The 10146-nt window shown below is 41.3% G+C and overlaps 1 pseudogene; it reads left to right on the top strand.

Annotated features, from left to right (window-relative positions):
* The first annotated feature begins 8873 nt into the window (after window positions 1–8873).
* Window positions 8874–9945, top strand: LOC148040181 (heat shock cognate 70 kDa protein pseudogene; annotated as a pseudogene).
* The last annotated feature ends 201 nt before the right edge of the window (window positions 9946–10146 follow it).

Here is a 10146-nt window from a genome sequence, read left to right as displayed (position 1 = left end):
CTATTCCCAGAATTGACGACATTTTGGATCGTCTAGGAGGCTCAAAGGTTTTCAGCCGCATTGATCTAAAGAGTGGTTATCATCAAATTAGGGTAATACCACAAGATGTACACAAAACTGCTTTCCGCACTTCATACGGTCTTTATGAATTCTTGGTGGTTCCTTTCGGATTAACCAATGCACCAGCCACCTTTAATCGAATGATGGAGCGCATCTTTAGAGAGCATCGACAATATGTCGGTACTTTCTTTGATGATATTCTTGTCTTTAGCAAGAATGAAGAGGAGCATCATCAACACTTGGAAATTGTTCTACAATTACTACAACAAAATCAACTCTTGGTAAATGGTAAAAAGAGTGAATTTTTCATGCATAAAATAAATTACCTTGGGCATGTCATCTCTTTTGAAGGGATTCAGATGGATCCTGAAAAGATCAGGATAATCCAAGAATGGCCTCATCTTCGTGATGTACATGAGGTGCGATCGTTTCTTGGCTTATGTTCTTATTACCGCCGCTTCATCAAGCATTTTGCACATATGGCTTCTCCATTTCATGACCTTACAAAGAAGAAGATCTCTTTCCAATGGAAGGAAAAAGAGAATGCAGCCTTCACAAGGATGAAAACAGCTCTTACTTCTGGACCTGTTCTTATCATTCCAGATCTGATAAAACCATTTGTGGTGGAAGCAGATGCTTGCGGTGATTGTATTGGTGCAGTGCTAAATCAAGAAGGCCATGCCGTAGCCTTTGAAAGCCGCCGTCTAAATGATGTGGAGAAAAGGTATGACATTTATGAAAAGGAGCTCTTAGTAGTGGTTCATGCTTTAAAGATATGGAAACATTATCTTTTAGGCAATGAATTCCTTATTAAAACCGATCATCAAAGCTTGAAGTATTTCAAGACTCAAAAGCATTTGCAGGAGAAACATGCAAGATGGGAAAATTTCTTGTCTATGTTTCATTTTCAAATTATGTACACTCCAGGGAAACAAAATGTAGTTGCTGATGCACTTTCTAGAGTGCCTCACATTGCAACTATTACAGTGGCTCATCATGAAGATTTTCAAACGATGAAGAATACTTATGATGAAGATACTGATTTTGCAGCAATTTGGTCAAATTTACAGCAAGGAGGTTCTCATCCAGATTATTCCATCAAGGACGGTTACCTTCTCATGAACAATCGCCTTTGTGTCACTCTTCCTGTTCGACAAAAGGTGCTTAAAGAAAGTCATGAACCCCCTTATGCAGGGCATAGAGGGAGGGCAGCCACTCTAAGTGCAATTGAGCGCTACTTTTATTGGCCAACATTACGAAAAGATACACATAACTTCATTGAGGCTTGTCTGGTATGCCAAAAATCCAAATATGATAGGCAGAAGATTCCAGGATTGTTGCAACCTCTTCCAGTGCCCAAAGATCCATGGGAATCTATCACAATGGATTTCATCTCAGGTATTCCAAGAATACCTCAAGGTCATGATATGATTTGGGTCATAATTGATAGATTCAGCAAACAATCACATTTTATTCCATGTCATAAAACATTGAAATCCGCACAAGCTGCAAGACTTTTCATTCAACATATCTTCAGATTACATGGTATGCCTTCTGAGATCATTTCAGATAGAGACTCCAAATTCACAAGTAACTTTTGGCGTGCTTTATTTGAGAATTTGGAAACCACTTTAAAGTTCTCCTCAGCTTTTCATCCTCAAACTGACGGCCAAACAGAGATTTAAAAACAACAATGGATCAAGTTCGAGCCACTATCAAAGTTGCGCAAGAGCAACAAAAGAAGCAAGCAGATAAACGAAGAAGACCTTTGGCTTTTGAAAAAGGTCAATATGTCTTGCTAAAGTTTGATAAAAGCAGGCTCAAACAAGGTTCTGGTCAAAATTCATCTTTTCCAAAGCTCTCCAGTAGATACTTTGGACCCTTCAAAGTGATTGAGAAAATAAATGAAGTTTCTTATCGACTTGAGCTTCCTACTCATTAGAAAATACACAATGCTTTTCATGTAAGTTTGCTAAAACCTTACATAGGACCAGAACCAAAGGAACCCATTACTGAAGATCCCCCAGAAGTTGAAGAAACAGAGCAACTCTTGGAACCTGAAAAGATTTTGTTTCTCAAGGATCGAACCACGAGAAGTGGCCTTGTGACACGAAAATTCTTTCTAAAATTCAAGAATCTACCCACAACAGATGCACAGTGGGTAGATGAAAAATTCATGAAGGATTACCCAAATATTCTACAGCAATATCAAGAAGCTTTTCAGCTGAGGACAACTAAATAAAAGCCAGAGGGCTGGCACAACTCTATAGAAACAGATTTTGTATCCTTTTTCATTAATTTGTCTATATAATGATTTATTAAATTTATTTCCTTTGCACTAATTAGATATAAAGAAAAGTGCATTGGAGCTGGCCACTGATGAGTGGTCACAGGTTATGGTGGACCCACGCGGTGGGTTAGAGAAAAGATAGTTCACACTTCCACCTATATGACCCAATTGGGCGCCTGTGACTAGAACTCACGCATATCAGGGTTAGACTCGCACACAGAAAGGATTGATGCCTTGAAGTGTGGGCTAGATCCACGAGAACAAACAGTTACAATCAACAAGATGGCATGATCATGAAATGCTTGTATAATGTGCATGTGTGGGCTGAAAGCTTGAAATGCACATTTCTTTGCATAGGAAAGTCGCATGAAGATTCAGATACCATTTTTGCGATGTACACGGAAAAAGCTTTCATATGACACCCATATTGGGGGGTCCCTAAATTTTAGGAGATCCCTAAATTTTAGGAGGTTCCTAAAATTTAGGAGCCTCAAATTAGCCTAAAAATGCTAGTCCTAAAAAATAGGGATGTCATTCTAAAAATAGTAAGTTCTGTACTCTGACTATGCTTACTAAATTTGGTTGTTTCTATTCTTGACAGTATTCAACCCAAAAAGGAAGGCCATAGAGAAGAGATAAGTGTCAAGACACTTGTCACACAAGTTTCCAAGTGTCCCACCACTTGTCACATCTCATGACATGTGGCTGGACACTTGTCTTGTGCTACTCCACTTTCCCCTTTTGTACTAGCTCTCCCCTCTCTTATAAATAAGAGCTCGTTTTTCTTCATTCATCATCATTTTTCTTTGCTGTAAACTCATGTACAACACCCACAAATAGCTAGAAACTGGCCCCATCCATCCCCATCATCATCCCCCAATTCTCCATTATCAAATTCCTCCATATTCCCTCTTCTATCACTGTTGTTTTACAGGACAGCAAGCCTGTAAATTCATTACAACACCTCCTTCTCGAGCTCTTTCTTCCATTTTAGCTACAAGAAGCAAGCCCTATCCATGTACTGCTGATCAACGATGGAGAAAGGCTGGATTCCTTTTTTTTCTTCTCTCATAGTGTAAAGAAATCAGTTCTTATCATTGCATAATAGATAATGCATGTGTGTTTGTACATCTTTGCATGATCTTGTGAGAGTGAGAATTACTTCTTCTCACTCTCAGGTTGATTGTAACTGAGCTCTTCCCTAAGGGACTTGGGTTGAGCAGAAATATATTCCTTCGGGGGGGGTTGCCCATCTTCAACCCTCAATCTTGTCTCCATTACTTTTACATTTTCATGCCTGTAATTTTGTGAGTAATTTTCATTTTCAGCTTTAAGTGTTCATTCTCTTTTATATTAAATCTCGAAAACAAGCGAATATCATAATTGTTAAGCATACTATGTTGTTCGGGGCGTTTACATATGATAGCAACCTGGTATCTGTCGTGAGAGAATCTTCAAACACCATATGGACCACTTCTGTCTTAGCAACTCAGGAGACCAAGCCCTACTCCAACCATCCTCTGAAAGAGGAAGATCCATCGTTGAAAGCTTCAGGTAAAAGGCCAACTTCTGTAATTGATAGTGGACAAAGAAAGAATGGTCCGGAGGAACATATTCCTGGAAATGCTCAAAGGTAGACCATAGCAGATCCATCCTGGACTACAATCTTTCCACTTTATCTTGGAAGAGAGGACACAAGGTAGCCTATCTCTGGAGAACTACCAAGTCCTGTTGTGAGAGAGAAGGGATCAGGGGAGCATTAGGGCTTGGAGGAACAGACCGTGACTTTGCCAGTTGGTCGTGCAACTGTTTGATTTGGGAAGCTTGTGATTCCACTATGTCATTAGCAGTCTGTAAGGCTGAGAGTTTTACATCGAAAAGAGTTTGAAACTCTTGCGCTTCTTTGGACATCCTCTCCTTCTCCTCTGAGATTCTAGTGACCTCTGATTGAGCCTTTGTTAACTGAATCTTCAAAGAAGATATCTCATCTCGTTGAGTTTCAATCAGGTGGGTTTGTTGCTCCATCTACTTAAACAAATCTGCCTGTGTGTCCTTAACAGAGGCTAACTCGATGTTGCCTTATGCAACTGGTCTTTAGACTGCATCAGTTCTTCATAAAAGGAAGCATATAGTTGTTGAACACAGGCTGTCACTGACAGTTCAATTGAACTCTGAATGTCTTTTCATAGGAAAGGAATGGCATCTCCCGAGACTAGACTGTTCAGTGAGGGGACTGATATGTCCAACGAACCTTCTCTATGTGCCCTGAACAAGTTGTTACATGTGAGATAAGTAGGGAGATCACTGCCAGATGTAGCAGGAAGTGGCACGAAAGGAAGAACTGAAGGAGCTTTATTTGCCACTTGCTTCAAGTGTTTGCGTTGTATGACTAGGGGAGGAGGAGAATCTAGATCCTCTATATCAATTGGTTCTGACTCTTTTGAAGGTGGAGGGGGAGGTACTGGATCAGATGGAAGAGGTGGAGGCACACCCTTCTTTAAACCTGAGTAGGTCAAGAAAGCAGACAAGTAGGATCCGTAGGTGATTAAGGGGGTAATGAAAAGAAATAAAGCTCACAAAATAAATACTTGGTAGGGGTGTATATGCAATGGTCGAAAGACGCACGGAAGAGTCTCCCAAAAGCAATGAATCCAGTCAAACAAAATCAAAGACCACTGACGGAACAACAAAGACAACACCTTAGTGGGTTTGATAATTTGTAATGTACACTAATTCCTTATTCTCAGCTTCTTACAATCCATCCCCACTCAAAAATGAAGTTTTTGTCCTCAAACAAATATCAGACTTATTGGTATAGCCAAGTAGTGGGCTACAGAGTACTACTCTGTACAGCATTACAAGTGGTAAAAGAAAAGATTACCTAATATTCCATAGCAGTACTAATCTATAGAGAGGGTCAAAATCAGCCTGTAGCCACCCGGATCAAAAGGGAAAGTGGTATCGTTGCCATGCATTGGATCAACTTTCATAAGATCAAAGTCAAGTACAGTTGGAAGCATGATCATCATGATGGTATTCACTAACTCTTCCATAAGCCTCTCAGGCATCACCATGCTCTGTATGACTAAAGCATATGAGGTTGAAGTCACCATTGCATGATGATCATCCAAATCCACATGTTGTCCATGATCTACTTTCTTGAACTGAGGTTCTTGTGGTGGACTCATACCAAAATGGTCTTCAACAAGGTCTTCTCTATCATTTGCATCATAATATTCAAATACCAAGAATATTTTGGCAGTCTTTACCCTGCATGTGGCTTGGTGATTACAAGATAGTGGCTTAGCACATCGATAGCATAAGCTTGCAGCATGCAGTTCCCGTATCGTATCACTAGTAAGGTGTCTAACACATTTAGCCTTAGATAGCAATTTACACACCTGCTCATCACCATTGGTCAGCCCAATAATAGTTCTGACATGCTGCTCATAGTCATCTTGCTGCTCATGTACAACAGATGGCTGTCCATGCTCATGACCATAATGCTCATGCTGTCCATACTGCATATGGTGATAACAGCCCTGCTACGCATCAGAGGGACAGTTTTGTTGAGCATATGCATTTGCTTCCACTGATGTTTGCTGCTCACGTACATAAGCATGCTGCCTTTGATCATTGATCCCACAGCATTGGTCATACTGTCCATAATCTCTATGAGAATACATGTCACAAAAATGTTCATGCTGCTGTCCAAATACATCTATTTGCTGTTGCCTACTACCAAAACTTTGGTCATATTGTTGCCCATAAACATGCTGTCCAAGATTGCATGATGACTGTCCAACATGATTACAATGATGTCCTTGCATCCTAGGCTGTCCATAAGTATGATGATTGGCAAGTCCATGAGCATAGGTATTGGCATAATGTCGGTCATAATCACTTGCTTGTTGTTGATCAAAGCTAGAAGTGTACTGATAAGCATAACCATTTTTGTCACATCCATAAGAACTGGGCTGGTCAACCAAGAGAGCTTCACAAGTATAATCATAACTATGTTGCTGAAGAGGTGGATGCTCATAAGCATAAGCATTTGATTCAAGTGTACCATCAGCATATACATGTTGGCCATAATCAGAAGCATTCGATTCAGGTCTTGCTATTTTTTCCATAACTGCCTTCATAAGAGCAATACACTGATCAGTTAAAACTCCAAGTTTGTCAATTTTAGCCTGTGTTTGAAGCCAACCTTGTTCACTAGAGCTGGAGCTATTGATCTCAACTGCCATTGCAGTCAAGTTGAAGAGATATGTTGTTCTTGTCCTTGCCTTAAAATTCTGGTTTCATTCATCTGACGTGCATACTCCCAAAATACACAGTCCTCAAATCAGGACCAGCAGATATATTCAACTATACCCTGCCCTAAGATTCAACACATGCAGACCAAAAGAAAAGTCACCAAGTCCATACAATCCTTGCAATCCTGTTGGCTTGCCATCTTCAGCCCTACCTTGAAAAATATAAGTCCAAATAAGGTGTATGATAGCTTGACTCGAAAGTTAGGATGTCTAATATCAAGTAGAAATCCTGGTTTGAATTTAGGAGTAGCAATACCCCTCTCTGTTTAAGAATTTCCAGAACTATCCACAGTGAACTGCTAGTGAACTGCCGGTACTAAATAGGCTCTAGCTTGAGAAATATGTGTCCAAATGAGACGTTTGATGGCTCCACTCGAAGCTTGTGATGTCTAGTATCAATTCCAGTTGTTCCTTTGTCATTAGAATGATGCTACTAATTTTTGTAGCAACTTTCCCAAATCTGTCCCTGTTTGGACTGCACCTTGTTTAGCACTGTAATGACCCTATTTTGCCTCGTAATCATTACCTTTCATCTAGGGAAAGTTGTAAGGCACTTAAGATCAGTAAGAACACTGATTAGACATGCACAAACCCTGCAATTACATCCTTGATACATCCAATAATTGCTCTAAAAATAGCCCAACTGATCCTTACTACATACTCTCAACCACTTGATCAAGCAAAACCCATAAGCATTGAGAACTCCAATAGTTGCTTCAAAATGGAGCTAACCAAGAAACAAACTCCAATATAGCTTGAGTTGGTTGCAAGCTTCAAAGTACCCAATGAATTGAATCATACCAAGTAGATTCAAAGGTAAGAAGATACCCAATTACTTGAGCTTGCTTGATGAACTCCTCAAAGCCAATCTTGTAGTAAAACGCTTGAACCAAAATAGTAGTATATCCCAGCATCATACTCTACTCAATAATGCTCCAATGGTTCTCCATGAACTGTAGATTGTTGAAGAAGAACCAAATGGCACAAGACTTTGTTGAATCTTCAAGAGAAGTGTTGATGAGCCTTTGAAGAAATGGTCTAATACCTTCAATGTTGATAAAGATCCTTCAAATATTGGTGACTCTTTCAACACATCTGTTTCCTACTTGCATTTCACTATCAAACTGGCAAATTCTCTCAAGGACTAGAGGCTTTCCCAAAGAAGGCTTCACACAACTTCTTTCCCACAAGACCTTCGTCCAAGACAAAGCTCTCCCGGTGAGTCAAATACAACTCACTAAGCACTCAGTTGCATTTGAAATTGTTGATGGACAGTTGATGCCTTTGCAGAGTTAAGCCTAAATGTAGCAGCCCTTGCTCCCCCTGTACTTTGGAAGAGCTCTACAATGGATCTATGAGGAAAATGAAAATATCTCGAAATGTGTTGGGTGCTGGCGGGAAGACATCAACTATTGAAGAGGTTCTGTCAATCAAGATAAAACCTGATAGTGATTCAGAAAATATCACTTGCAGAAGCTCTTAGTGGCTACACCATTTCTCTTCCATTGTTAAATGGGAAGTCACTAACTTTCCTTTGCAAGCAAGAGTGCCTTCAGGCAACCTGTCAGACAAATACATATGCATCCTCAAGGCATCCAAGTTTTGCATACAAATCCGTAAGGACAATCCCTGCAATTTCTCTGTCCAATTTCTAGAATGGATTGGGGTATGAACACTAACTTTCAGAAAGTGTTCCGGACGCTTCTGGAGCTTGCCCGGGCCTCTGAATTGCCCCCAGAGAAAATGATCCAGCGGTTGTTTGTGTTTAGTGACATGGAGTTTGATCAATCTGCCTCTGCAGAGTACATGCCAGCAATGGGCAAAACAACTACACCTCTGACAAGCATGCCCAACACCACAGCTATACATGCAGAATCACCTCAACCAGGAGTGCAAGTCTCTTCAGCACCTGTTCAGTCTAAGTCTAACTCTTCAAGAGGAAGTGCCACTCACAATGGCGTAGCTGAGGCTAATGGCAATTCTGCTTTTCATCACAGGATTATGACAAATGATGGCCAGCTGTACCCGCTCAGGGCCTCACTTGCAGCTCTGCTGTTTGACCAAAATGGAAGCCCTACCGAGTGAGAAACACATCCAAACAAGGAAGCCTCAACAACCCTGGCCTCTCCAAGTCATAAATCGAGCAATGAGAACACCTACAAGGCGAGTTTCACTGGTGCACTTAGGACCTGTTCGGAAAATACATGGAGCCTACCAAGCGACTCATTGGTCGCGGATTTTCGGATCCTTCTGTTCAAAGTGACATGAAGATGTGGCCATTTAAGGTCATAGCTGGGCCTGGCGATAAGCCTATGATTGTCTTGCACTACAAAGGCGAGGAGAAGCAGTTCGCTGCGAAGGAAATCTCTTCCATGGTGCTTACCAAAATGAAGGAGATTGCCGAAGCTTACTTGGGAACTAGCATAAGAAATGTTGTGGTCACAGTGCCTACGTACTTCAATGACTCACAGAGGCAGGCTACCAAGGATGCTGGTGTGATTTCTGGCTTGAACATGATGATAATTATCAATGAGACAACTGTTGTAGCTATTGCCTATGGTCTGGACAAAAAAGCAAGCACCGTTGGTGAGAAGAACGTGCTCATCTTCGATCTTGGTGGTGGTACGTTTGATATGTCCCTCCTGACTATCGAAGAAGGCATCTTTGAAGTGAAAGCAATTGCTGGTGATACGCACACGAAATGTCAGAGCCCTACTGAGGTTGAGAACAGTCTGTGAAAGAGAGAAGAGGGCACTTTCATCTACTGCTCAAACAACCATTGAGATTGACTCCCTTTACGAAGGCATTGATTTGTTGGTGATACGCACAGGAAATGCCAGAGCCCTGCGGAGGTTGAGAACAGCCTGTGAAAGAGCGAAGATAACATTTTCATCTACTGCTCAAACAACCATTGAGATTGACTCCCTTTATGAAGGCATTGATTTGCTGGTGATACGCACAGGAAATGCCAGAGCCCTGTGGAGGTTGAGAACAGCCTGTGAAAGAGCGAAGAGGACACTTTCATCTACTCCTCAAACAACCATTGAGATTGACTCCCTTTACGAAGGCATTGATTTCTATTCAACAATCATGCGAGCTCGTTTTGAAGAGCTCAACATGGATCTATTCAAAAAGTGCATGGAGCCTGTTGAGAAGTGCCTGAGGTATCGCTTTGACAGCCCGCAAGTCCGTGGGAGGCAAGCCCCCCCCCCCCCCCCCCCCCGCAAGCAGATGTCCGCAAAGGCTGCCCGCAAGTCTGCCCCTGCCATGCTTTGATCTTTACTGCCTTACTTTGAGGATCTTCCACCAGCGATCTTGCAAAATGGTGCTCCCTTTGCTCGTTGAGATGCAAGGGATGATGCTTTGTAGGTCATAGAGAAAGATTAGGTCACAAGAGAAGATCATGTCAAAGAAAAAACTCCATGGAAGCTTCAGTAATGAGGAGAAAGGAAAGTGAAAGACCCTGGGTCTCAGAAA

The sequence above is a fragment of the Lygodium microphyllum genome, chromosome 2 (genome assembly GCF_053477565.2).
Source record: "Lygodium microphyllum isolate KBCC chromosome 2, Lygodium_microphyllum_v1.1.10, whole genome shotgun sequence".
Lineage (NCBI taxonomy): Eukaryota > Viridiplantae > Streptophyta > Polypodiopsida > Schizaeales > Lygodiaceae > Lygodium > Lygodium microphyllum.
The sequence above is the reverse complement of the archived record's forward strand: the minus strand, read 5'-3'. Positions and strand labels throughout refer to the sequence as shown.